The 26582-nt window shown below is 44.4% G+C and overlaps 1 protein-coding gene and 1 non-coding gene across 2 annotated transcripts in view; one reads left to right on the top strand and one right to left on the bottom strand.

The window, feature by feature from the left end:
* Window positions 1–26582, top strand: part of PARVA (parvin alpha) — a 168097-nt gene that overhangs the window by 13259 nt on the left and 128256 nt on the right. The gene's annotated exons all lie outside the window — the stretch shown is intronic.
* Window positions 19376–19448, bottom strand: TRNAG-UCC (transfer RNA glycine (anticodon UCC)). The gene has a single exon. It is a non-coding gene; the product is annotated as a tRNA-Gly (tRNA).

Below are 26582 nucleotides of genomic sequence, written 5' to 3'. Positions count from 1 at the left end.
ATTACCTTATTGGATCTTCGTAACAACGCTATGAAACGGGTATTATTAGCATCTTTGCCTGTTTACAGATGTGGAAAGTAAGGGACAGATAGGCCAGGTAACTTGCTCAAGGTCAAGGCTAGTGTACTACTTAAGGTAACACTGCTGCTGCTAAGTTGCTTCAGTCTTGTCCGACTCTGTGTGACCTCATAGACGGCAGCCCACCAGGCTTCCCCATCCCTGGGATTCTCCAGGCAAGCACACTGGAGTGGGTTTCCATTTCCTTCTCCAATGCATGAAAGTGAAAAGTGAAAGTGAAGTCGCTCAGTCGTGTCTGACTCTTAGTGACCCCATGGACTGCAGCCTACCAGGCTCCGCCATCCATGGGATTTTCCAGGCAAGAGTACTGGAGTGGGTTGCCATTGCCACTAGCAGTGGTAATAGATAAACCCCCATTTCTCAGAAGCTTAACATCGTAAAAATGTATTTCTTGTTTATAACAGAACCCAATGGCAGCGTTCTTGACTGAATTGCCCTCCACACGGTCATTCAGTGATCCCAGACCCCTTACCCCTATGGCTCTGCCTCTTCCAGGTTCTTTGAATCCTCATCAATCACCCAGTTGGTGAGAGAGAGAATAGGACTGCAGTGGGAGGTTTTTATGGGTCAGACACCTACATGATCACTTCTGTCCACTTACCGCTGGCCAGAACTCAGTTATGGGGCCAGACCTCCATGTGAGAGAGGCCATGAGACAGAGCTGAGTTGTCTGCCCGGAGGGAAAGGAAATGAGCTTTGGCAAGTGTATCCGTCATTATGCCACTGCTAGCAAGTGGAAGACATGAGATTTGAACCCTGGCAGTTTGGGACCAGAGACTGACTCTACATCAGCACATTCTACCTCCTCACCATGAACAGTGGCTCAAAGCCTGAGAAAAATGTGGTGGACTGCACCAGTTTTTTTCTCAGTTTTCTTCCCACCTATAACTGTATGTGGCTGCCTGGTTGCTGTGCTTGGGAATTCTGTCAAAGTTGCTATCTTCAGAAAACAATAACCATGAGAACAGATATTGAGTGTTTGCTCTGTTCCAGACATGGCTCTATGCATTTTACATGTTCTGCTTTATTTAATTGTCACAATTACCCAGGAGATAGGGAATTATTACTGGTCCCATTTTCCAGGCAAGGAAGCTGGTTATGTGTCCAAGGCCACATAAGTAAGCAGTGTCTCTGGGCTCTGAAAGGCCCTTAACACAAAACCCCATGGTACAAGGTGGGGGCTGAAGGGAAAAGAAAATGAGGAAGCCAGACACACTGTAGGTCCCATTCAAAACCCAGCCAGAACCGTGTTTGGATCTTGCTTCTAAGATCCAAACTTTCTAAGTCATTTATGAGACAGTGGGGAAAATGTAAACACTGGGGATGTGATGACACTAAGGAATCATTGTTAATTTGTAGGATGGCTATATTAAAAAAGAAAAAAACTCCTTCCTTATATTTTCAAAATACATCCTGAATGTTTATGGACAACATGATCGAATATCTAGGATTTGCTTCAAATCATACAGTGTTGGTGGAGAAGTGACCATGAGTTGCCAATTTTAGGATGGTGATGAGTCCGTGGAGGATTGTGGTACTAGTCTCTCATTTTGGAGTCTATTTGAAATTTTCCATAATAATTACAATAAAAAAGGAGACTTTGAATCAGACTTTAATGAATGGACTTTCTGCAGTCCCCGGATGGTAAATGAAGTGCTGAGGGTGGGCTCAGAGCACTAAATGAGTTTGCTGAAGACCAGCTGAGCGGCCTGGGATGTTTTGTGGAGCAGCTCTTCCAGGGCTCTGGGAGCCATTGGCTGGTGTTGGAATTGTAATTTGAGATACACCTGGAGGCAAGGTTTAGTGTCTGGAGAATGGAGCTTCTGAAAAAGAGCCCCAGGGCCTCCAAAAGGCAGGAGCACAGGCTTCCTGGATGAGGAGAGGCCAGGTCAAAGTCAGGCTCTGCCCTGGCCAAATGGCCTCAGATACACAGACTGCTTGTGCAGCCTGTGATAAATATCTTGCTGAAAGGTACAGCTTGGCCCCAGGCCCCAGCTGCACTTTAATTAAACGGTGAAAATCCATCAAAGACGCCGCCGCCTCAGCCGGCCTGTTCTCCGGAGTCCCAGGTGAAGCCAGCTCTTGGCTGGCCGTGGGCCAGCAGGAAGGTGGGCTGCTGGCCTTCCCAAGCCCCTGCCTAAAATCAACATCTACCGCTTAGCAACCCGGCTTCCAACTTGATGCAAATTAAGCCTGGCATTTGGAGATGGTATTAAATGTCCTAAATCAATATTCTAGAGGCAGGACCAGAACAATTAAAACCCTGATTTTCTCCTCAGATCATTGGTGTATATATGAATAAGTTTTTCAGCTCACTTAAAAAACTTAGCAGGTTGAAAAAGATGAGGGTTGGCTTGGCGGTGCTCTGAGCATAGTTTATTCCATCCTCAACATCTTTTCCTGTTTTTTCACATATCCAAGGTATGTCCAGCACAGAGGGGCTTTCATGTATGATGTTGCATTTAATCCTTGCAAAAACCGTAGGAGATCCTGTCATGTACATTTTACAGGTGGGGAAACTGGGGCTCAGAGAGGTGAAGTGACTTGTCCAAGGTCTCTCAGCTGCTAGGTGGTAGAGCAGGGAGCATAATTTGTTTCTTCATATTCAAATTCAGTGCATCACTCACTCTAAAACAACTGGCTTTTTCTGCATAGCTTCCGTGGCTCAGATGGTAAAGAATCCTCCTGCAATGTGGGAGACCCAGATTCTATCCCTGGGTCGGGAAGATCCCCTGGAAAAGGGAATGGCTACCCCCTCCAGTATTCTTATCAAAGAATTCCAGTCCATGGAATTACATGGACTGGATTACAGTCATGAGGTTGCAAAGAGTCAGACACGACTGAGCGACTTTCACTTTTCTGAATAGTTTTTCTTTCGCCAATAATAATAATTAGCAGTGATGAATAAAACAGTATCAATAGTAAGTGGCTAATGATTTACAGTTTCTCTGGCCTTAAAGGTGGTGGCAGCTTTTCTAGTTTGTCCATTTCTTTGTTCAACAAACATTTATTAAGAGGCAACCCAGTCGGGAGGTTTCTGGCTCTAGAGCCTGCCAGACTCTCTGGTCCTACTACACAGTGGGTGTGTAACCAGGGAGTCTCTCTGAGCCCCAGTTTCCTCATCTGTGAAATGGGATGTTACTAGTACCCACTTCACAGAGGCGTCATGAGGATTAAACGAACTGGTACTTGCAAAGTGTTTAAAGTGGGGCCTGATCCCCAGGGGGCATTCCATATATATGAGTCCCTGGCAGACACTGTCAAGGCCATAGGGATATCTGTGTCTTGTCTCCCATGGAACTTACCTCATATGTATGGCCAGATGATATTATTGCTTCTGTGTATATTAAACTAAAGATATTTATGATAAAAAAATTCAAAGAGGCAAGAAATATATGAACTGGAAAGTAAGGAAGGGCCCATTTCTTTTCCAGCTCTCAGGCTTTCGAGATAATAGTGTATCTGATGATGATAGTGTGGTGTCAGGTATTGTCTTATAAAGCATATGTTTATACTCTCCCTGGAATAGCTGGAAAGAGCATTCAGTTGCTGCTGCTCCTGCTAAGTCGCTTCAGTCGTGGCTGACTCTGTGCGACCCCATAGACGGCAGCCCACCAGGCTCTCCCATCCCTGGGATTCTCCAGGCAAGAACACCGGAGTGGGTTGCCATTTCCTTCTCCAATGCATGAAAGTGAAAAGTGAAAGTGAAGTTGCTCAGTCGTATCCGACTCTTAGTGACCCCATGGACTGCAGCCTACCTGGCTCCTCCATCCATGGGATTTTCCAGGCAAGAGTACTGGAGTGGGGTGCCATTGCCTTCTCCAAAAGAGCATTCAGCAGTTTATACTTTTCACATACTCATTTATCTTGAGTATCTTTCACATATGGATTTATTATTTTTTTAATAAACATTTTTATGCACTGTCTGGATGTGCCACTGTTAACATTTAAGCAGTTCCCTATCAATGGACATTTAATTTTTTTGTAGTATTTTGCTACTCCAAATGCTGCATTGTATAGGCTTGCAAATGAAAACATTCTGTATCTGTTTATTTGTAGGGTGAATTCTTAGAGGTGAAATTGCTGAGTCAAAAATTTGTTCTGTTTGAATTTTGGGTTATTACCAAATTGCTCACTAAAAAGGAAATACTTGGGAAGAAAAACTAAAGTTGTCCTGAACTGTAGTTTTATTGGAAATGCTTTTCCTTGGCCATACAATTTTAGCTCTCAGACTTCTGGTATAGATAGAATGTTCTGGATTTCAAGGCAAAATTCTGTATGTTCTTAACTGTCTACTCCCAGGCCCCCTATCCCTGTTCTCTGAGGGAAGGGTTTTTGTTTTCTCCCTTCAACTTTCAGGATAAATATGTAGAGATTTCACACTCTTCTGGAATGGATGCTCTATGCTGTAGAGGGCCCAGATTTCTCATTGGTGGAGAAAATTACAGAAGAATATCCCCCAGTGGATGACTGAAGCCAGGGTCTTGCTGAGCATCCCACAAGCCTCCTTGAATCCCTCCAGACCTGGAAACAGCTGGGTCCTGCCAGTGTCCTTCTGCCTCCAGCCCCTACGGCAGGGAGAGATGGGACCAGCTAACAGATTGATTTCCTTTTAGGGATGACTGCTCCACCAACCCCCAACCAACCAGGAGCAGAAAGTCCAGTGTAATGAATTGTATCCAGGACCACAGCGAGGAGGGGGAGTGAAATGACTCACGAGTCTCGGCATCCTCCCATCACATTCCAACAGCTGCCTTCCTCAGGGCTTAGGTCACTCCCTAAGAGCAATACCCGGACCAGGCTGTGGAGCACAGCCACTGGTAGCCGGCCTGGCTGAGGGGGACCCAGTGAGGGGGCTGAAAATGAGTCCTGGCTTTTTCTTGTGGCCTGGTCCTTGAATAGGCTGGTGACCCTGGCTCCCCCTGGGAACAAGACAGTGTGTTTCTGCTTTCAAAGGGCTCTCAGTCAAGCCTCTGGGGACCCCTGTCCTCCTGTGCCCAGCTCAGTGCCCTAGAGGGAGACACACCTATGAGCTTGGTGACCCTGGGCAAGTCACTTCATTTCTCTAAACCTCAGTTTTCCCCTCTGCAGAAAGGATGGGATGAACTTAGTAGCAATCTCTAATGTTGTTAATAATGGATAAGGTGATTCATGTCAGAAACTTAGCTTGGGACCTGGCACACAAGCACTTAATATTAGTTGTTGTTATGACTACTATTTCTACTGTTCCTTTTGACCCATTTTGCAAATAAGACATTGGGAAATATGTTTTGGCTGTAGCTCTCATCCCTGCCTATGATTTGTAATAATAAGAGTGAACATTTATATAGAGCTTATTATGTTCCAGGGTCTCATGTGTGTTGACTCATTTAATTCTGCCAAACCCTATGAGTCACCGTGAGATAGGTTCTATTATTATCCCCATTTTATGCATGAATCAACCGAGGCACGGAGAGGTTAAGCTACTGGCCCATGGCTGGTAAATAATGGAGTAGTGGATTCAGGGTTCAAACCCAGACTGTCAGCTCTGAAATCTTATCTTCCTCACCACTGTGTCTTCCTGCCTCCCACTATATGTTTATATATTTCTGTAGGAAAGTTTTCCAAAGTTATAACAGTTAAGTGACATTTATTTTCCTCTTTTTACTTGCATTTAAAAAATAAAAACTGTTTTTTCCTTATCGTAGCAATATAACATTATACCAATTTTGAAAAATACAGAAGAGGACGACTAAATCATCCCCAGTGCTATCACCTAGACCAGTGGCCCACAGGAAGGGCCAGTTCTTTCGTATTTCCAGTCCACTGTGGACTGTGATGTCCCACTGTGTGTGACTACTGTGCAGCTTGTGTAACCTGGAACTTCCATCCCAGTTTGACAGCATTCAAGCTGGTCTGCACCCTGTTCAACTCACAGTTCCATGAGACATGTGCTTGGATGTCGCAGCAATACTAAATTGCTAAAAGTTTCCAAATGCACACTCTAAAATTATTTTCCTGATAGGGTAACATACAGTTCACAGACTGCTGCTGTCCTGTGAATCAATCACTCTGCAAATTGCATTGACTTAGACACTGTTTCCATTTTAGCATGTTTTCCAGAATTTAAAAAAATTTTATTTTTCATTTCTTCACATTTCTTTTTCTCACTGTATTTTCTGTCACGATGTTCACTATAAATAATTCTTGAATATAAGAATTTAGTCTTTAATGACTATGATATTATAATATTCCATCTGATTAATGTACTATAGATGACCTACCTAGTCCTTCTGTCATGCGGTTCAGTATATTTCCATTTATTTGCCATGACAAAAGTATGATGTTGAACAGTTTTAGTCTAATTGCTTTTCCATATTTAATATTTCCATAGGGTAGATTTCCTAGAATGGAATTACTGGGTCAAACAATATGAAACCTTTTCAGTTTCTTGGTAGTTATTACCAAAAGGGGATATGCCAATATATGCTCCCAGCAGTAGTCTATGAAAGTGTCTGCTTAACAACATCCTTTTCTGCATTCGTAATTATAATTTAATTAATGAGAACAACCTTAATTGTTTTTAATTTCTCTGATTACTGGTGAGGTTGGACGTTTTCCATGCGTGTAGCCATTTATATTTCCTCTTTTGCTTTATACTTGACTGTTATTACTTTGAACAGATTTCAAACTACTGTAAGTTGGAGGCCAAGTCAATCTGTACAGAAAGTCTGTACTTGCTGATGTATGGTCTCTCCTTTTTCTGGGCCCTTCCTCTTTTCTCTCTTTTCTCTGCTGCCAGAATTAGGGGATGGCTTTATATGGTCTTGATGGTCCCATCTTTAGAATAAGCCATCTGAATTCAGACCAAATAGTGTACATAGACAATGTAGCAAGTATTGGGACTGTGGTGTTTCTTTGTTTGATTTGGCCATACAATGCAGTTTATGGGATCTTAGTTTTTTGACCAGGGATAGAACGTGGGCCTTCTGCAGTGAAAGCTTGGAGTCCTAACCACTAGCCTGCCAGGCAGTTCCCTATATGGGACTGTTATCTGAATGAATGTGTTCTCCCAAATTTATATATTGAAATCCTAACCCCGAAGTGGCAGTGTTAGGGGGTGGGGCCTTTGTGAGGTGATCAGAGAGAGGTTAGTGCCTTTATCACAGGGGCTCCAGAGAGAGCCCCTGCCTGCTTCCACCATGTGAGGACCCAGTGAGAATGCATCAGCTGCACACAACCATGCTGGTGCCTTGATCTTAGATGCTGACCCTTAGGATTGTGAGAAATAAAGTTCTGTTGTTTGTAAGACGCCTCGTACATGGCAGTTTGTTATAGCAGCCCAACAGACTAAATTGGGGATATTTCTTGAGTATTTTCAATTTTTTGCTCAAAAATATTTTTTCTTTTCCTTTTGTTTCTGTGTTAGTGTCAAATTTTGTCTCTTTTGTAAGTATCACATGCCAACTTGAATCAAGCAGTTTTTGAAACTACTGATCTGCTGGGATTCCTGATGTATTTTTGTTAGTGATGGGGAAAGTAGGAAGCATTTTTGAAATCGGGATGAGTTTAGGAAAGTCTAGATGTCTGAGTACAAATATTTAACCATGTTCCCATGTGTTGTGTGCTTTACTAGCAGTGTAGGCAAAGTGAGGCCCGAGGAGCAGTGCAGGCTGAGGTCTGGCAATAGATGTGGACCTGTGTTTCCCTTAAAGGGATTTGCTGAGAGCTCTTAGTTAATATTGGGCTGCCCTTATAGCTCAGTTGGTAAAGAATCCTCCTGCAATGCAGGAGACCCCGTTCGACTCCTGGGTTGGGAAGATCTGCTAGAGAGGGGATAGGCTACCCACTCTGGTATTCTTGGGCTTCCTTTGTAGCTCAGCTGGTAAAGAATCCACCTGCAATGCGGGAGACCGGGGTTCGATCCCTGAGTTGGGAAGATCCCCTGGAGAAGGGAAAGGCTACTCACTCTAGTATTTTGGCCTGGAGAATTCCATGGACTGTATAGTTCATGGGGTCGCAAAGAGTCAGACACAACTCAGCAACTTTCCACTTTCACAGTTAATATCAGGAGATCTTTGTCAGTGAGACGTGATTTCTCCATGTGCCCTTTCAAAGTCTGTGCCAATGGCAGGTGTGGCAGTGGTAGTGGCACCAGAATATTCCACTGCAGGTGATTCTCACCTTAACAAACCTCCAGTTCCCTTCCAGGGTTGGTGGATATTTTTAAGCAATGCAAAAGACCCTAATTGGAACCTATAGTTACCATAAGGGCAAATAATTTTAACTAGCTAAAATACATAGACATTAAGGGAATTGAGACTGGAAATTATTTAATTTCATACTTAGGAAAGCTATTAATAAGCATCCACTCAAAAAAAAAATACACAAGGTTCAAATTAGTTTAGAAAAAGCTAGGTTAAAGGAACTTCTTTTCTTCCTATCAAGGTTTAATACTCTCTCTGAATTTCTAAAGCAGGAGCTAAGTAACATATAGGATACAGTATTTATAAAACTTTTGCTATAGGATCCTACTTTTCAAGAAGCATCTATTAACCTCTTGCAAAATAGGTGTTTTGTAGCAAACATCATTCAGTGGAAAATGCTGGAGCTGCCCAGCTTCTCTGGCATTGGTGTTCACATTGATCATGAGTCTTTGAAGCTGATGATTGTTGTGCTGAATTATATAGGATTATCTGGGAAATGAGATGGACTTTCCTGATAGCTCAGTTGGCAAAGAATCTGCCTGCAATGCAGAAGACCCTGGTTCGATTCCTGGGTTGGGAAGATCTCCTGGAGAAGGGAAAGGCTACCCACTCCAGTATTCTGGCCTGGAGAATTCCATGGACTATATAGTCCATGGGGTTGCATATCCCCTGCTTTATAAGATTGATTTTTTTTGGAATGCAGTTATTCACCACCAGCTCTCTTTTATGTCCAGTGGTAGAACAGTAGCCTTTGGGGAGCAATAGGATTGGGAAGTCATCATCACAGGTCAGGTGTTTAATGGCACTAAATATGTGTCCTCCTTTTACTAAAATAGAACAACCAAGACAGTCAAGTAAGCTAAGACATTTGATACAATTTAGGTTAGTGGGCCAATATTACATAGTGGTTAAGGAGAGTGGATGCCTAGAAATACAACTGCGTATGTCAGACCCAGACGTTGCCACTTAGCTAGCTGTATGACTTTGGGCAGTGAGCCAACCCATCAGAGTTCTCAAGTTCCCCACCTATAGTAGAGTGAGGATAATAATTTCACCTACAAGGGTTGATGTGGGAATTAACAATGCATGGTAAGAGCTGAGAATTTCACATATCAGTTGAGAGCCTGGTGGGGAGCAGTTGGCATCCGTGATAAGGTAATCAGAGAGAGTGATGAAGGGACCTTCATCATTCCACCCAAGTGATGTGGGTGGAGTTGAAGGAAACCAAGGATGGCAAGGCACCCCAGGGCCGACAACAGCTGGGAACAGAGCCTACCCGTGAGCCTTTAAGGGGCAAGGGATGGGGCACTGACCAGCAGCTGGGAAGAAAGCTGTAGCTGTAGAAGAGCAAACCATGGCCTGGCAGGGAGGGAGCCAGGGGATAAACATCTCATCCACTGGTCCAGCCCAGCTGTGCCAGAGAGGGGATTTGGAGCCACAAATGGTAAGGACTCAGGGGGTGTTAACTAAGAAACACTTTTTAAAAATTTTTGGCATCAACTCTTGGTGGTGGCACACAGGCTTCTCTCTAGTTGTGACACATGGTCTTAGTTGCCTAAGGAGTATGGGATCTTAGTTCCCCAACCAGGGATTGAACCCTCATCCACGGCATTGGAAGGCAGATTCTTAACCACTAGACCACCAGGGAAGTCCCCAGCTAATTTGATGGATACTGTGTAATTAACTTCCTCTTTTCCCCCTTGGTCACAGAATCTTCTACAGGATTGCTCTTGCTTATTCTCAGTGGCACTTCTTGAAAATTGAAAATGACTTAACCTTGTTGTGCCTCTTGCTTTCTTTCTGCAAAGGAGATACTGCTGGTATGTTTCTCATGATGTGAGATGAATTAATACATGTCAGGCACATAGAGCAGTGCCTGGCGCATAATAAGCTCTCAGTAAAAATGAAGCCATGAGCTGTTGCCTTTCCTCACAGTTCCAAAGGGATATCAATGTGTATATTCAGCTTTGTTGCAGGTAATAAGAAGGAGCTTGTTTTTCTCCTGGGTCTGGCCCTCCATCTCAAAGTTTAATACCTTTCTGATTGTGTGTTTCAGTGGTTGAGTCTCCATGCTGGACCTTAACTCAGTCCCAGAAACCCGAATACATTTTCTGATGCTGATGGTAACTCCTCTGTGCTGTACTTGGCACAATGAAGAAGGCATTTCTCGATCCTGCTCTATTAGCTCTGCCTATTAAATCTTTGTGCTAACGCACATGCTGTCAACCCCACCAGCAAGTGTCTTGGCAGCCTCCTCCCTTCTCACAGAGGCCAGTAAGGCGGGCGCCATCTCTAAGACCCTATCCACTTTTCTCCGTTTCCTCTTCTCTCCCTCTTTCCAAGGAGGAACCCCTACTTGGAACCCCTATCAGTGTGGAACCCCTACTTCACTCTGCCTCCTCCTTTACGTTCCCCTTCCCCCACCTCTTCTATTGATGATAAGGGTGTGGAGAGACAGGGAGAGGGATCCTCTTGGTTTTCCAGTTTTGCCGTGAGCAGGAGTCTGTGGCTTTGATGTCACCTGGATGGAGAGCAGGTGCCCTGATTAGTCCTCTAAGGGCATGGGGACCCTACACAACCCTCGGGGTGGAGAGCTGATGATCAGAAGCTGATCGGAGCCCCCACTGTGTTCCCCCGCCAGCGCTCTGGGCATTTGGCCTGAGGGGTTCTGCTGTGGGACCTAGACCAATATCAGACCAAATAACTGAAGTATGTGTTTAGCATTTATGTAGGGCAGATGGGGAGAAGTTGGCTGTTTGTCTTCACAATAAGACAAAGGGATGACAGTGTTTTTATTTTGCATCATTTTCTGAGCTAAGCAACATCTTGAAAAATATTTAAAAAGGGAGTTTAATAGTTACTCAGATACATCACTTATTCCCCTAAATAGGTCTAATGGCTAGGGTTAGTTTGGTTTTTAAATTTCAGCACACCTGGACCTGCTGAACTCAGGATCCTGTCAGCTCACTGGTTTCAGGCTTGGTGGTATGGCCTCTTGTTACACCTTGCAGTTTGCACATTGGGCAGTGCAAACAGCTTTATCCCAAGTAGCTTTCCAAGAGGACTGTGCTTTTCCTCCCCATCCCACCAAGTGCATCATCTTCTTTGACACAGGGGGACCCATTATGCTTTATCAGTATGGAGGAAGCAATATGGAAACTCGAGTTAACTGGTACCATATTTCCAATTTATTCCAGGGATGTTTTAGAATTTCTTATAAACTTGCACCCCATGAAGCCATCTAACTGGCTTACCATAGCACTTTTTTTTAATCACTAGGGAACGCTTAGATAGGAGGCTGGCCAGGACCTGAGTTATGGCCTGTGTGTAGTTTGTTTATTCATTTGTTCAGCAAACAACCAAGTGTTATTCCAGCCTGGATGACCTTTAGGTCTTGGGGTTGCAGGTGACAGCAGGACATCCTGGGGCTCTCGTGTTGGAGGTGAAGGGCTCACAATTTGGGAAGATCAGCCCATTTGTGGTAGGGATCATGGTACATGCAGACCTGCTCCCTGGGGATGCCAAGGTGGGTGTTGGGGTCCCAGGGAAAGGATCCAGTCCTAACGGGATTCAAGAGTACACTCAGTCTCAGCAGGCCCAGGAGGGGGAAGAAGGAAAGCCCATTATGCTAGAGCCCAGTCCAAGAACTTGATGCTGCCAGCAGTTGGAATTGCTTTGGTAGCCTAAGTCTTCTGTGGTGGGGCCAGCCCTCATGGGCATGGGATGGCAGATGGCCAGGACCTTGTGCCAATCACTAGATGGGGACTGGAAAGAAAGCACTGAGTTTGGCCCCATTTGGGGCAGTGTGGGTGGTCCTGCTCACTTCCAGCTGTGGGGCTTGAGTCATCAGAAGCCCTGGCCAGGGTGCTTGGACGTGTGGCCAAACCCAGAGTCCTTTTGGTCCTGGCACCTGACCCTGGCCATCCACGTCTCTTCTGGAGATTAATGAGCCATTGTCTGATGTCACTGAGGAAGGCTGTGGCAGGCCGGGGAGGAGACCTCAGAATGTAATTGACATGGTTCTCACACGGTCCATATGGGATCACTCACATGTGCCTGGCTTTCCAGTTTACAAAGGAGGGAATTTGGGCTATGTCAATTACCAGCTGGGTATCTATGTACAAACCACTTAAACCCTCTTAGCCTCAGTTTCCTCGTTTATAAAACAAGGATAATGAAAGTCACTGCCTCGCCCATCTAATGGGTATTTTATTTGAGACAATGAAGGACAGGGCAAGAGGCCAAATGGGACACACAAAAAAAGGGCTGGGACAGGTCTGGAGGAAATGCTGAGAATATAGTTTGTCACTCGAGAAGCAGGTGAAATGGTGAAGAAGGGTGTTCTCTTCTTCAGATTGCCTAAAATTGTGTAGTCTCCCTCTCAGTGGACACTGAAATTGCAGGGTTCAATGCAAATCAGATTGTAACTATGATTTCCCTGATCATAAAAGAAATACATGCTTATAAAAATTTAAAAAAATATTAAATATCAAGACAAACATTAAAATAAACCATAGTCTTTTTATTGCTAATATTTGGATGTTTTCTCTCTCATTTGTATATCTAATATTTTAACAATAAAATAAAAATCATACTGTATATTCAGTTATGGGACTCAAGCTTTTGCAATGTAATTTGTAACATAAATGTTTTTAACAGAATTTAGACTCATGGTGTGTATCAGTCAGGGTTCTCCAGAGAAGCAGAACCAGTGGAAATATATCTGTATTTGTATATTGTATATACATATACACACATACAGACACATAACATACAGACACACATAAGCATTTGTACTAAGAGATACACACACACACACACACATATATTTGAAGAGATTTGTCTCAAGGGGTTGGTGTACATGTTTACAGGATTGGCAGATCTGAAACCTGTAAGGCAGGCCAGCAAGCTGAATACTCAGGCAAGAATTACTGCTGTCGTCTTGAGGCAGAATCTCCTCTCTTATGGGAAATCTCAGTTTGTGTTTGTAAGGCCTTGAACTGATGAGATCTGCCCACACTACAGAGGGTAATCTTTTTCACTTAGTGTTAATCCTAGCTATAGAAATACCTTCGTAGCAACATCTAGCTTTTGATTCAATAACTGGGTACTATAGCCTCGCCAAATTGACACACAAAACTGACCCATCTTTGTATTTTTATCTTTTTGTTTCTCACGTCACGGATATTTTTTTCACAGCAGCATCAAACATTTTATAAGAACTTGATATGACTATTATTTTATTCACCAATGGCTTTACCATCATTTGTTTATAAATTTCCCTGTTGTCAGATATTTAGGTTGTATCCAGTTTCCACTGTAGATGTAACATTGTGATAAACATCTTTGGCTACATCTTTATATATATATATTCCTTATTAGTCCCTAGAATATATCATTAGTGGAGAATTACTGAGTCAAAAGTAATAAAGATTTTAAGGCTTTTGATACACTTGGTCAAATTTTCTCTAGACTTCTCAAGGTGTGATCCTCGTACCAATACCATCAGTATAACCAAGTTGTGGTTGCTGTTTTTCAGTCCCTAAGTCATGTCGAACTCTCTGACCCCATGGACTGCAGCACACCAGCATTCTCTGTCCATCACCATCTCCTAGAGTTTACTCAAACTTACATCCATTGAGTCGGTGATGCCATCAGCCATCTCATCCTCTGTTGTCCCCTTCTCTTCCTGCCCTCACTCTTCCCAGCATCAAGATCTTTTCCAATGAGTTGGCACTTCACATCAAGTGGCCAAAGTCTTGCAGCTTCAACTGGGTAGCTTATGAGAAAGGAAGATTCTTGGGCCTCACCCCAGACCTACTGAATCAGAATCTGCGTCTTAACTAGATGTCCGTGTGACTTGTGTACATTGCAGTGTGAGAGGCACTGCCCAAGAAAATTTGTTCTGATTTGTAAACCATCTGTAGAATGTGTGTGTTCTGAAATGTATCTGCTGAACTCCTGATGCCTGGAATTGTAGAAGATGAGGCCTTAGATAGGTCCTTAAGTCATGAGGGTAGAGTCCTCATGAGTGGGATTAATGCCTTGTAAAAGAGGGTCCAGAAAGATCTCTAGCCTCTTCCACATAAAAGGACATAGGGAGAAGGGGCCAGTTATGAACCAGGAAGACAGTCTTCACCAGAGAACTTGACCATGCTGGTGCCTTGACTTTGGACTTGGGCCCCCAGACCATGAGAATTAAATTTCTGTAGTTTATAAGCCACCCAGACTGTAGTATTTTGTTATAGTGGCCCGAATGGGCTAAGACATACCAGAAGTATTTGGGGATACTCAGTTCTCTTCTCTCTCATCAAAACTGGGCATTATTTTGTTTTTGTTTTTTTTACCTTATAAACTTGCTAGCCAAAAAATGATATTCTGTTGGTCGTTTGATTTTTAGCCTGTAACAAATTTATTGAATCAGCTGACTTTCATTGGAGTTCAGTCAGGAAAGAGCCCTCCCTAGCCTGAGCACTGCCTTAAAACATGCTCTGTGACATCTTAGGTGGATTGCATGTCCAGCTATGAGGACATTTAAGGAATTAGGACTCACCTGTAGGTTTGAAGGCCTAGTCCAGTCTGAAATCAAAACTTCAGCTTCCCTTCCAGTTCCATGCTCTTCCACTCCCCCTGGCCCAGCCTGCCCCACAACTCCGGCATGGGTGTGGGTGGTGGGCCTGGCGTGGCCTTTCGCTCCCTCCATTCCCTCCTCCTCTTTCTCTTATCTGCAGTTGGGGCAGGAAGGAATATGAGAAGGGACAAAAGTCCTCCTATAGTGGTGCCATTGTTACAGTGCTCTCCTGATGGTTGCTGGCTCACTGCTAATGTGTTTGGTTTTTCAGAGCTCCTGCAAGGAATTTTAAAAGAGTTCTTCAATGTGGTTAGCTTGCTTGGGATTTCAGTCTCTGGGAATCCGTGATGCAATGGCCTCCCCTGTCATGCCTAAAATAATGGCATTCCAGGACTGCTGTTGCTGTCACCCATAGGAAAGCATGTCATCTATTTAAATTCCCCCAAAATGACAGCAACGTGGAATGAAAATTCTGATGTTTAAAAAGCATATTTCTGATTGTTAGAATATGGAAAAATCACTTCCTTTGCAGATTGGAACTTTTTTCTTTTTCAAGGTTCATTTCGGAGGCCTCAATTGCACTAGATTAGCCCAAAAGTTCATCTGGATTGTTTTCCCCTGATAAGGAATTCTTGGTTTGCCGTGACCATGTCTCCTCCCGATCTGGTTTCATAGCTCTCCCAGTCGAGAGTGTAGACCAGCCTCCGTTAGGCTCGCTGATTGACTGGGGCGTGGTGCCTGGTTAGCAGGTTCTGTCACTATTTCAGTGCCGTCCAGTGAGCGGGGGACTGCTCAAGAGCTCGAGCTAGTGTTTGCCATCCCTGCACCTCCCAGCTGGCCTAGTGGTGTCTGATGAGGAGCTTGGGGGTGGCTCGTTGAGAGGCTGGGGTGTTGAGTATGCTCTGAGTTGGAATTCCAGCTGACCAGCTCTGTGAACTTGGCCTTATCGTCTCGTTTCCTCACTGGCATAATTCAGATTAGTTCATTTATAAATGTGTATCATGGGCCTACTGTGTGCTAAGCACTATTTTAGGAGTTGGGGATGTGGCAGTGAATAGGCTAGAGATCTGAATAATGAGAGAGGGTCGACGATCTTTAGGGATGAATGTTCCAGAAAGAGGGGTCTGCAGGTGCAGCCACAGAAGTTCAAGGAACCGAAAGGCTCCCATGGTTGAAGCTTGGAGGTCGAGGGGAAGCTGGTGGGAAATGGAGCTGGGAGTCGGGCCAAAGTTAGATCCCAAGGGGCTGCCAGGAGACTGAGTTTTTCCCTAAAACATATGGAACACTATCAGAGGATTTTAGAGGTGAATAACATGATCTGATTTACTAGTAGCAGTAGTCACTACTTCTCTTTGAATATTAACTGCAATTAAATAAGATAATATATGCAAAATTACTTAGTGGTATGCCTTGTATGTAGTAGGTGGTTGATAAGTGTTAATTAATATTTTTACCTTTTAGCGAGACACTGGTGGTCTCCTACAGTTTGACCTTATGAAGTTTGTGGTAGGCTGAATAATGGCACTCCACAGATGTCCATGTCCTAACCCCTGGGCCTGGCAACTATGTCACCTGATATCGCCAAGGAGAATTAAGGTTGTGAATGGAATTAACGTTGTTAATTTAATTTTAAGGTGAGACCTTAAAATAGGGAGAGTGTCCTGAATTATCCAGATGGGTCCAGTGTAATCATAATAATCCTTAAAAGAGGAAGAGCAAGGCAGAAGGGAGTCAGAGGAGACACGACCATGGAGAAAGGCCAGAGAGAGACAGTGTTACTGACTTTGAAGATGGGGGAGCAGCCACAAGCTAAGGAGTGCAGGGGTCTGCAGAGCTGGAAAAGGCAGGGAAATAGAACCTTTTACATTCCCCTTAGAGCCTTAGATGATTGCTTCTTGACAGGAAAGCTACAACAAACCTGTGTCAAAAAGCAAAGACATCACTTTGGCAACAAAGGTCCGTATAGTCAAGGCTTTGATCTTTCCAGTAGTCATGTACAGTTGTGAGAGCTGGACTGTAAAGAAGGCTGAGCGCCGAAGAATTGATGCTTTCGAACTGTGGTGCTGGAGAAGACTCTTGAGAATCTCTTGGACAGCAAGGAGATCCAACCATTTAATCTTAAAGGAAATCAACCTTGAATACTCATTGGAAGGACTGATGCTGAAGCTGACGCTCCAATACTTCGGTCACCTGATGCGAAGAGCTTTTTCACTGGAAAAGGCCCTGATGCTGGGGAAGATTGAAGACAGAAGGAGAAGAGGGTGACAGGGGATGAGATGGTTGGATGGCATCACCGATGCAATGGACATAAACTTGGGCCAACTCTGGGAGATGGTTAGGGACAGGGAGGCCTGGCCTGCTGCAGTCTGTGGCATTGCTGAGTCGGACGTGACTGGGCAACTGAACAACAAAAACTAGAGCCTCTAGAGGGGAATGAAACCCTGCCAACATCTTTTTATTATTAACTATTTTTGGCGGCTCTGGGTGTCTGATGCTGTGCGTGGGCTTTCTCTAGTTGTGGTGAGCAGGGGCTTCTCCTGTGGCAGAGACTGTAGGTGCTCAAGCTTCAGTAGTTGCAGCTCTCAGGTTCCAGAGCATGTCATCTTCAGTAGCTGTGATACACGGGCTTTGTTGCCCTGTGGCATGTGAAATCTTCCCGGACCAGGGATTGGACCCACGTCCCCAGCATTGACAGGCAGATTCTTAAGCACTGGACCACCAGGGAAGTCCCCTGCCAGTATCTTGATCTGAGTCCAGTGAAAAACCCGTTTGGACATCCAACGGCCAGAACTGTGAGATAGTGACCTTGTGTCGTTTCAAGCCACTAAGTATGTGGTAAAGATTTCGTACTAAATATTCCAAACTCCAGTTTAGTTTGCTCCGGTATGACCTATGACGCATGCGTTTTAAGATTTCCATTTAGTTCACCATCTGTTGATTGATGCCTACGGCATGCCAGGCTAGATAAGACGACTCTGGAGGAGTTGACCGATTAGGAGACTTTCTGGTATTTCCCACAACCTCCAGAGGTACCAAACTCCATATGTGCCTCTGGTGGCACATGGCAGCCTCTCAAGTACAGAAGTGAAATGAGGCCTGCTTTTCATTGACCTGGGAGGGCAGGGGAAGCGGCTGAGCTGGTGGTGAGAGGTTGGGCTCTCAGCTCCAATCCCCTTGGCTGGTGACCCAGACACAAGGACTGCAGGGAGAGGTGGGCTTGCCCTGGGCCCAGCCCCCAGGCCTCCAGGAGGCACCCCAGCCCTCCCTCTCCCCCCACTAACACCCCTTCTCAGGCCCTGCCCCTCCCCTGGGGGGGCTCTGGGCCAGCTGCCTCCTTGCTTGGACTGCTCTTATTTTCCCTTTACTAATCATCAGGTTCTGTCTGTGGAGGCGGCAAACAGGGGCTCCTGGAGGCAGACCTGCCCAGGCACAAGTTAGGGGCTCAGCAATGCCCGGGATGTGATTGGTTGGGGCTGGATACAAAGGGTTCCTGTATAAAGCAAGAGCCTTTGCTTTATCCTTTTAGGGAAGTTCATTCTCTCTGGTTGCCTCTCCTCCTCCTTTTGGAGATGTTGCTAGAATATTTCTGCAGCAGGGGCCCAGCCTATACCAGTCCATCCTTCACACTGAAACTGTCAGAACATATGTGTCAACACCAACCACCAGCTCTGACCTAGTCCCTCATTGACTGGAAATCCCCCTCGTCTTATCACCCCATTTATAGCTGTGGTTTCAAACATTAAAAAGAATAATAAAATCAATGCATTTTTTTTTTCAGTGAAATATCAGTATATAAAGCTGAATACCAGGAGGCAGTAAAGTATAGAATTGTTATTAAGTATCAGGACTCTAGCATCAGACAGAGCTGGGTTCAGATCCAGACTCTGCCACTTATATAATCCCAATGAGTTGTCTAATTGCTGAATTCATTTCCTCATCTGTAAAATGGGATGTTGGCAGTTCTTAGTGCATGGGGCTGTTTTGGAGATCAGAAGTGATTACTTAAGAGAGTGCCTGGCTGAGCATAGGTACTCAATAAAATGTTGGTTCTTATTACTAGAATATGAATTAATCTTCTAAGTTCTCATGTGTAACATATATTATCATTTTATTATACAGGTGTATAATTAATATTTAATTATACAACCCATTGCAGACAGTAGTTTGGCTATCTGTATGAACACAGAACTTTTTAAAAATTAATTTTATTTTTTTGAAACATTTCAGACTTATGAAAAATTTTGAGGAGTACAGAAATTCCCATTTGCCTTGTATATAGTTTCCCCTATTGTTAACATCTTACACTAGTATGGCACATTTGTTACCATTAATGAACCAAGATCGATACATAATCATTAACTAGGCTCTGTACTTTATTCCCTAGTTTTTACCTAGGAACTTCATTTATCTGTTGCAAAATTGCATCCAGGATAGCAGATTACATTTATTATTTTTTTTAAGTATGATAGCATCTTATTTTAGTTTTTAGAATACTTTTTTACTTGGCTGCGCTGTCTTAGTCGTGGCATGCAGAATCCTGTTGCCTGACCAGGGATCGAACCTGGGACCTCTGCATTGGAAGTGCAGAGTCTTAACCACTGGACCACCAGGGAAGTCCCGGCATATTACATTTCGTTGTCACTCAGAAATGGAATTAGGCTCCTCTAAGGAATTAGGCTCCTGTTGTCTGTGACAGGCTCTCAGACTTCTCTTGTTTTTGATGGCAATTTTCAGGAGTACTGGTGTTTTGTAGATATTTTGTAGGACGCCCCTGTACTGGAATTTGATGTTTCTCTCCTGGTTACCCTGGAGTTGAACGCAGGAATTTGCAGTCAGTGGATCGTGGATGGCTACCACAGAGTTCTCTTAGCTTCAGCATCCATGAAATTAGAATCGAACGTCTGCGGGAACTTTCAAGCACAGTTTGGAGAATCACGGATAGATAAGCAGGGTCCTTGGTGTGGCCTATGAGATCCTTCTCAGCCTGCCCTACCCACTTCTCTGGCCTCTTCTGCCTGCTGGGAGCCCTCCAGATCCACAACAGTCCCCCAAGAAGTCTGGCCCTTGATGTATATTGATTCTTCTACCTGGAATGCCTGCCCTCCTTCCTGTGTCCAGCTAATTCTTGGCCTCTGAGATCCAGGTTAACTCTTGCCCCCTCCCTGATGTCCTTCCCACTTTCCCTAAGGAGGCTGACACTGTCCCCGGGGTTCCCTCAAAACTTGGCATTTCTCTCTGTATTGTCCTTCTGGGTACAGGTATCGGTCCACCTCTCCCTCTGGGCCAGAAGCTTCTTGAGAGCAGGGACTGAGTCGTAATCCTCTGTATTCTTCATGCCTGGTGTGAGGCCTGGCGTGCAGTAAATGCTTAAGAGCTAGCTGTTCAGTGAATGACTCTGACATTTAAGAGAGGTGCTGTGTCTGTAACCAGCCTTAACACAGCATGTTTCCTTGATCCTTAAAATGTGGGGATGTCCCTGTGGATGAAGGATGCCAGTAACTAGCCCTTGGGTGGCTCTTTTAAAGCCACTTTCTCCCTGCCCCTGAGAGGTGTGAGTACATGGTGTGAACATGGAAAGGGCCACCAGGGGGCTCCAGGGAGCAGTTCACCAACCCAGCCTGAGAGGAAGATTGAGTGGTGACTTCAGCAGCCAGCCTTGAGTCCTGCAGAATTCACACAAAAAAAAGTGTGTCCAAAGAGAGGTCTGTTTTGCTACTGATGTACCAGGCTCTGTAGCAAGGACAGGATGTACCAGCCTGTTCTGAAAACACGTGTGGGCCCCAGACAGCCTTTTTCCCCCAGAGATTTCTGCCTGCAGAAATTCGCACAAAAGATACCGATAGCCAAGAAATAACATTTGCAAGAGCAAATGATCTTGTTACAACTGCCAGCAGACCTTCACTTCATTCAGATATCCGCGTTTCTGCTTCTACTGCAGAGTTAATAGTTCTCCCTGGATCGGAAACTCTTAATGGATATTACTAAAGCCAAGATTATAACTGAGAAGTTGGAGCCAAAATCTCAGGGCTTTTTTTGAATTCTATCGAGAAGGGGGAAAAAATAGCTGAGTTGATTTAAGATAATGAAATTTGAATTAGAAATTTCTCTCTGGGGTCAGTAACCGCTTTAATTTTGCCCTTGTGGCTGGTATTATTAACACTCATGACAGTAGCTCTAGTGTATTGAGTACCTATTCCATGTTATGCTTTGGGATGGACATTGTGCCCACGCCAGGTACTTGCCCTTGGGCATCCAGGGGGAATTAAAGCAGCATAATCCTCACCCATTCTGCTACAAAGATACAAGCTCTGTCACATAGGTGAGGCAGCTGAGGGTCAGCCACATTAAGTGGTTTGTCAAGGCTGGAAATCAAATTCTTTCTGGCTTCAAGACTTGAAGTCTTGTCAGTCACGCAAGCACACCCCAAAAGGATCTAAAATAGCTGCCAATCATGAAACATGTCTGTGCTCCAGGGGATGGGATGGGATTGGATTATTGCAGGAGACAGAAAGTTATAGTATTGCAAGTAAACCCATCATTAATAATAATGATAAAAAGGATGATAGTATCTTACAGTTCTGGGGCTACAAGCTTCCCAGCAGTCACAGTAGACAAATGAAAATATGGGGGGGTGGGGGGTAGGAATCTGCTAGAATTGAATGCTGTTTGCACTCAGAAGACTTTTATAGTTTAAGAGCAAAGTTAAGATGAAATCTCTGAACTCGCATGTTTTAAGAGGCAAACTCCTCCTCCTAAGGGTTTTGACCCAGCTGCTCATGATCCTCCCACACCCACCTTCTGTTTGGCTCCCCAAATGTGACGGTGATCAGGTGAGGTGCCCATCGGACAGGCTCCAGGAAACTGGCCCTGGTGGCTCCCTATCCCAAAGGCTCTCTTGCCAGAATTTCTGAGAATGAGCATGCTAAACCATAGAGCCCAGAACCAAACTTGGAGAACACTCCAGCCCCAGCTGAAAGGCATTAATTGTCTATCCACAGCTTTCTTAAACAGGAGAGCGTTTGTAACTGGAGCGCAAAGCAGTTTCAACACAGAACCATGACTAAAGGAGGATATGCAAAAACCTCTCATACTTTTGTCCCATAGCCTAAGTCCCTTCAGAAGCCTCCAAGCTTCTCAGGACCGGGTGTGTGCCATGCCCTTAGCCGGGCATCACGCACCCATGCCCGGCTCATCCTTGGCAAGTTCACTTCGCTGTGCTCCGAGACTTACCCCGGGGTCAGCATGGAGCTATTAATTATTTTTCTTTGTCAAACCTTTGTCAGCAACTTCATCCCCAAAGAAGTGGTTTGTATTCCCTTTGGCAAGAGTTGTGACTCTAGTAAATAAGAGATAATTACACTCGGGTTTTAAAATTAAAACACCCAAAAAAGCTAACAGTGCCAGTGAGGAGTTACTTATATTTCACAGCAGCCTGCTTCCCTCGGGACAACAGACTGAGTTTGCTGTGTTTCATGCAGACTCTGAGGGGTTTGAAGATAGATTTTTATTTTAAGAGGCCTGAAACTCTTCTCTTGCTTCTAGTTCGTATGAAGTCATGCTTCACATTCTTTCGTATTTTAGCACCTTTGGAGGAATTTAAGGCTCTAAAACTGCAATTAAAATGTGAGCATTAAGGAGTTGCAAGATTAAATGAGAGAATGTATCAGAAAGTGTTTGGAGATGTTTTTATTGCATCATGTTCATTCTATGTGCATAATGCTTGGATTTGGCAGGGAAGGAGAAAGGCGTTCTTGTCTTGTGGCTGCTGAGAATTTCTTTCTTTCTCTTTTTTTGTCCTCTACTTTGCACTTGGAAAGTGAAAATATATTCAAGTGAGTCCTTACAAACATTTGATCTTGTTTTCATAAGAAGTGAGAGGAATTGTGAAATGTAATTTTAAAAGTGGAAATATACATTTTTTTCTCATGAAGAATTATTTGCTTAGCGTCGTTTGGCCAGTGACCCCATCTCTGGGGCAGGAGAGAAGTGTAAGGAGTGGCTGACCCTTGCTGCCTGTTCACAACAAACCTCTCATTAGTGTGCCTGGTGGAAGTTGGTGAAGTTTTGCTTCATGGAGCTGCCGAGGGGAGAAGACGTCCTGCCGCTGTGTCAGAGGACCTAATGCCATAGAATGAAGGGCGGTGCTCTTTTTAGAATGTAAGGCTGGCTGCGGAGCCCACCTGGGCACTGGTGGGCAGGCTTAGCTCTTTGCTTTTCCCCCACGTGCCCCTCCCCCACCACCTTGATGAGTGATGTGCGGAGGCCAGTAGGGAGCACCGAGGACTCCAGGACTTGGGGAGAGTATGTCTGACAAGTGAGCTGCCAACTGTACTTACACAGATGGGCGTTTGGCCCCTGGATATCTATGAATACCTGCCCCGCCCCCCCCCCGCAAAAGACATTGTAGGGCCCGTAGGAGTAAAGATGGTGTGGGGAACTTGAAACCAGGATTCCAACATGGTGGAGTGGAGAGAGTTAAGTTTCATGTGTTGTGTGCTAAACTTTCTCATAGGGCTTTCATATCTGTAAATTATAGGAGAAAGCCCTCTTTTGACAACCCTGCATTTAAGACGTTTCCACCACTTTGACTATTAAGTGGCATTATCTTGCCCTCCCCACCCCCACCCCAGATGTGCTTTGATAACCAGGCAGCACTCCCTGATGTCATCTATACTTAAATTTATTTGGAGGGATGAGGAGAGTTTTAGCCCTTGAGAAACAATGGCCAGTGTTTACTCTCCAGGGGAATCAGCCTTTACATCATCTGAACCTAAGACATTTTCTGAACTGTAATATATATTATCACAGATCTTAATTTGAGGCATAGATGTTAGAATAATTTCATTTTGAAATATGGTGGTAGTAAAATCCAGCATTAACGTGAGCAGTCAGTAATTCAAACTTTTATTTGCTCTGCTATCAAAGGAATATCTTTCTGCTCCCACCAGCTGGGTGTGGGGAGCAGGGAGTGTGGGGGTGGGGGGAGGGGGAAAGATTTAGCGTTTTTGCTGATAATAGTACTTTTCCAGCCCAGTTTGATTTTTTTCTTAAAGAACTGCTTCCCCCCCTCCCCCTTGTAACTGATTTGTTTAGTTTCTGAAGTCCACAAGAGTCCTGCGTGGCTCCCTGGATCTTTGTGAAAAGGCACATGACCTTTCCCACTAAGCTGTTGGCGCTAATCTATGCATGCCTTACCAGGGGCAGAAAGTTTGAAAACTTATGAGAACTGTTTATAATCTCCATTTGTTTCCCCCTTTCAACATCTTAATGCCACAGTGAACTGGCTGTTTTGGCAAAGAGGTCTCAAGTGGGATGATTGAGGGGGAATTTTCCCCCTTGGTGGAACTGATTGACTAACCTATGTGAGCTGCTTTAGAAAACTTTTCATCTGTAGAATAATTTTGGCCATTATGAACATAAATGGCTTTGTCACCCTTTAGCAGGCAGATGGAGCATGTGTTTCACATTATTAATTCGAGGTGGTGTTAGGGCTGGTTGAAGCAGCTTTTAAGAAAGCAGAGTCTACACGGCCCCATCATGTTTCCAGTTCCACTGCTCAGGCAGTGTTCACACTGCCCAGGGTTGTGGAACAGCCCCTTCTGATGGGAATGCTGTGTGACATGGACCTTGCCAAAAACTAATGGATCATTTACAGGAAATAAGAAGTTAAGGAGGAGGATGAGTCAGTAGACTTCAAAGCGAACCCATTTCCACAGAACTTAAATAATGAATACCAAAGACTGAGGATTTCACAGACAGCTTCTCCAGCTCTCAGTGCAGCTGGAAACTTCGCGCAACTCCAGTACTGTCTGCTCTGATAACAGGGTCCCAAATGCTTCAGGAAAGAAGAGGCGATAAGGAAGAGTAGGGCAGGGATGAAAAAGAAAGAAGGGGAGTGATTTGCCAAGAAAGATAGAGGAAGAAGGGTGGATGGTGGGTGGATGGGATAGATGGAAGGAGGGATGGAGGAGAAGGGAGAAGGAACAGAGGGATGGAGGGGCAGAGGCTGGGGGTGTCAGGTGGTGGGTAGTTAAGTCTAATTTTGTACAGATATATTTTGTGTGGCAAGTATCCTGGTATCCCTGTCATGTGGGTCTCTGTTTAGCGGATTGTGCTGTGCTGTGCTTAGCCACTCAGTCGTTTAGTGGATTACTAAAGTCAAAATAAAATTGTGTATCTTTTAAATGCCACTTAGTCATTTATGAGATCATAGACAAGGGGTTTAAGGAGTTTTCTTTTGGAACTGCTTATGATGGAGAACTGTGTTTGAGAAAATTGAGTGCTGGTTCAGATTACAAGCACAGCACAGAGGTCCCTCACTTAAGGAAACTTGTATATATCAGTGAAACAGTTGGATTTGGGAGATTTATGTGTATGACATAACTTTTTTTTTTTTTTAGATTTAAGGGAAACTCTATTCAGTCTTTTCCAAAAGCAACCTAGTTTAAAAACGAATTGAGATCAACAGAGAAGGAAAAGCTAGACAAACATACACATCCACGAAGGGAAGGTCGTACAGGTCAGGGCTGCGAAGTCAGATTCTCTCCGTCTTGGAGGTGAGGTCATCACAGATCATAGTCAGCTCACCATTCCCTGTAGTCCTCTGCTCAACCACCTCCTCCAGCGAGTAGACTCGCGTCTGCTCCTTCCTCAGGACCACCTGCAGCGCCAGGGCATCCGTCCGGGCCTTGTTCCAGACCTGGGCAATCTCCTTGTTTGCCTGCTGAAGCTTCTCCTCCCCCTGGTCCTTCAGCACCTGGTCCTTCTGGCCCTCCTTCCTGATCCTCGCTATGTAATCCTCAACGCACTTCCTCAGCAGCTCTTCCTTCGTGCGGTAGCCTTCGGTCACCTTCTGTTTCTCAAACTGCTTGAAGAGGTCGAAGAATGACTTCTTGTAGTACAGGTCTGCCGTCAGTTGAGCTTTCTCCTTCAGAACCTTCTGGATCTCGACCGTGACAGATTCCTTCTCTTTCTGAGCCTCCTCCGTTGCCTGGCTCACAGTCCCCTCAAACCCGTGCACAATCTTCCGCATCTCCAGGACCCTCTCCTGCAGCTCCGCGCACCTGCCCTGCAGCGCCTCGTTCTCCTGCGTGGCCTCCACCGCTGTGCCCAGCGGTTCCACTTTCAGGAGTTTATCCATAAGAAACAATTAGACAACGGTATGAACACTGTGTGGATAACAGCATTGTTCATACTTGTGAAAACCTTGAAATAAACTTATACATCTAATAGATATCAAATAAATCATGGTGTATGTATATTGCATATACTATAACATCAAAAATACAATGCGGTTCTGTATTATTGACATGGGATGATTTTCACAGTATATTAAAAATTTTCAGAAAGTATATGCTTATATGTGTATAAACACTTATATTTACATTGAAAAAAAGTCTGGAGGGATATACCTAAACTGTTAACAATGATTAAAACTAGGGAGGTACGGTTTGGGGTGATTTTAATTTTCTTGTCTGCAGTTTCTCATTTGTTTTCTACAATGAATATGTATTACTTGCCTACTCTAAAAAACAATTGAAAGAAAAAAAAATTGGTAGGAGAGGGGGATTTTTCTCTCTGAGAGAGGATTTATTCAAGCTTTTTTCCCACAGAGAAGGGCCCAAGTTAAGTTTGTGTTTACAGAGCCCCTCCCAATGTTGGAAGGGGGGAAAAAAACCTTCCCAAATGTCAAAATCCTGTTTCTGGAGCTCTTTTGCTTCAAGGGCCCTCTGGTGCCAAGCCCTCCT

This window comes from Capricornis sumatraensis, chromosome 16 (assembly GCF_032405125.1).
Source record: "Capricornis sumatraensis isolate serow.1 chromosome 16, serow.2, whole genome shotgun sequence".
NCBI classification, from domain to species: domain Eukaryota; kingdom Metazoa; phylum Chordata; class Mammalia; order Artiodactyla; family Bovidae; genus Capricornis; species Capricornis sumatraensis.
The sequence above is the reverse complement of the archived record's forward strand: the minus strand, read 5'-3'. Positions and strand labels throughout refer to the sequence as shown.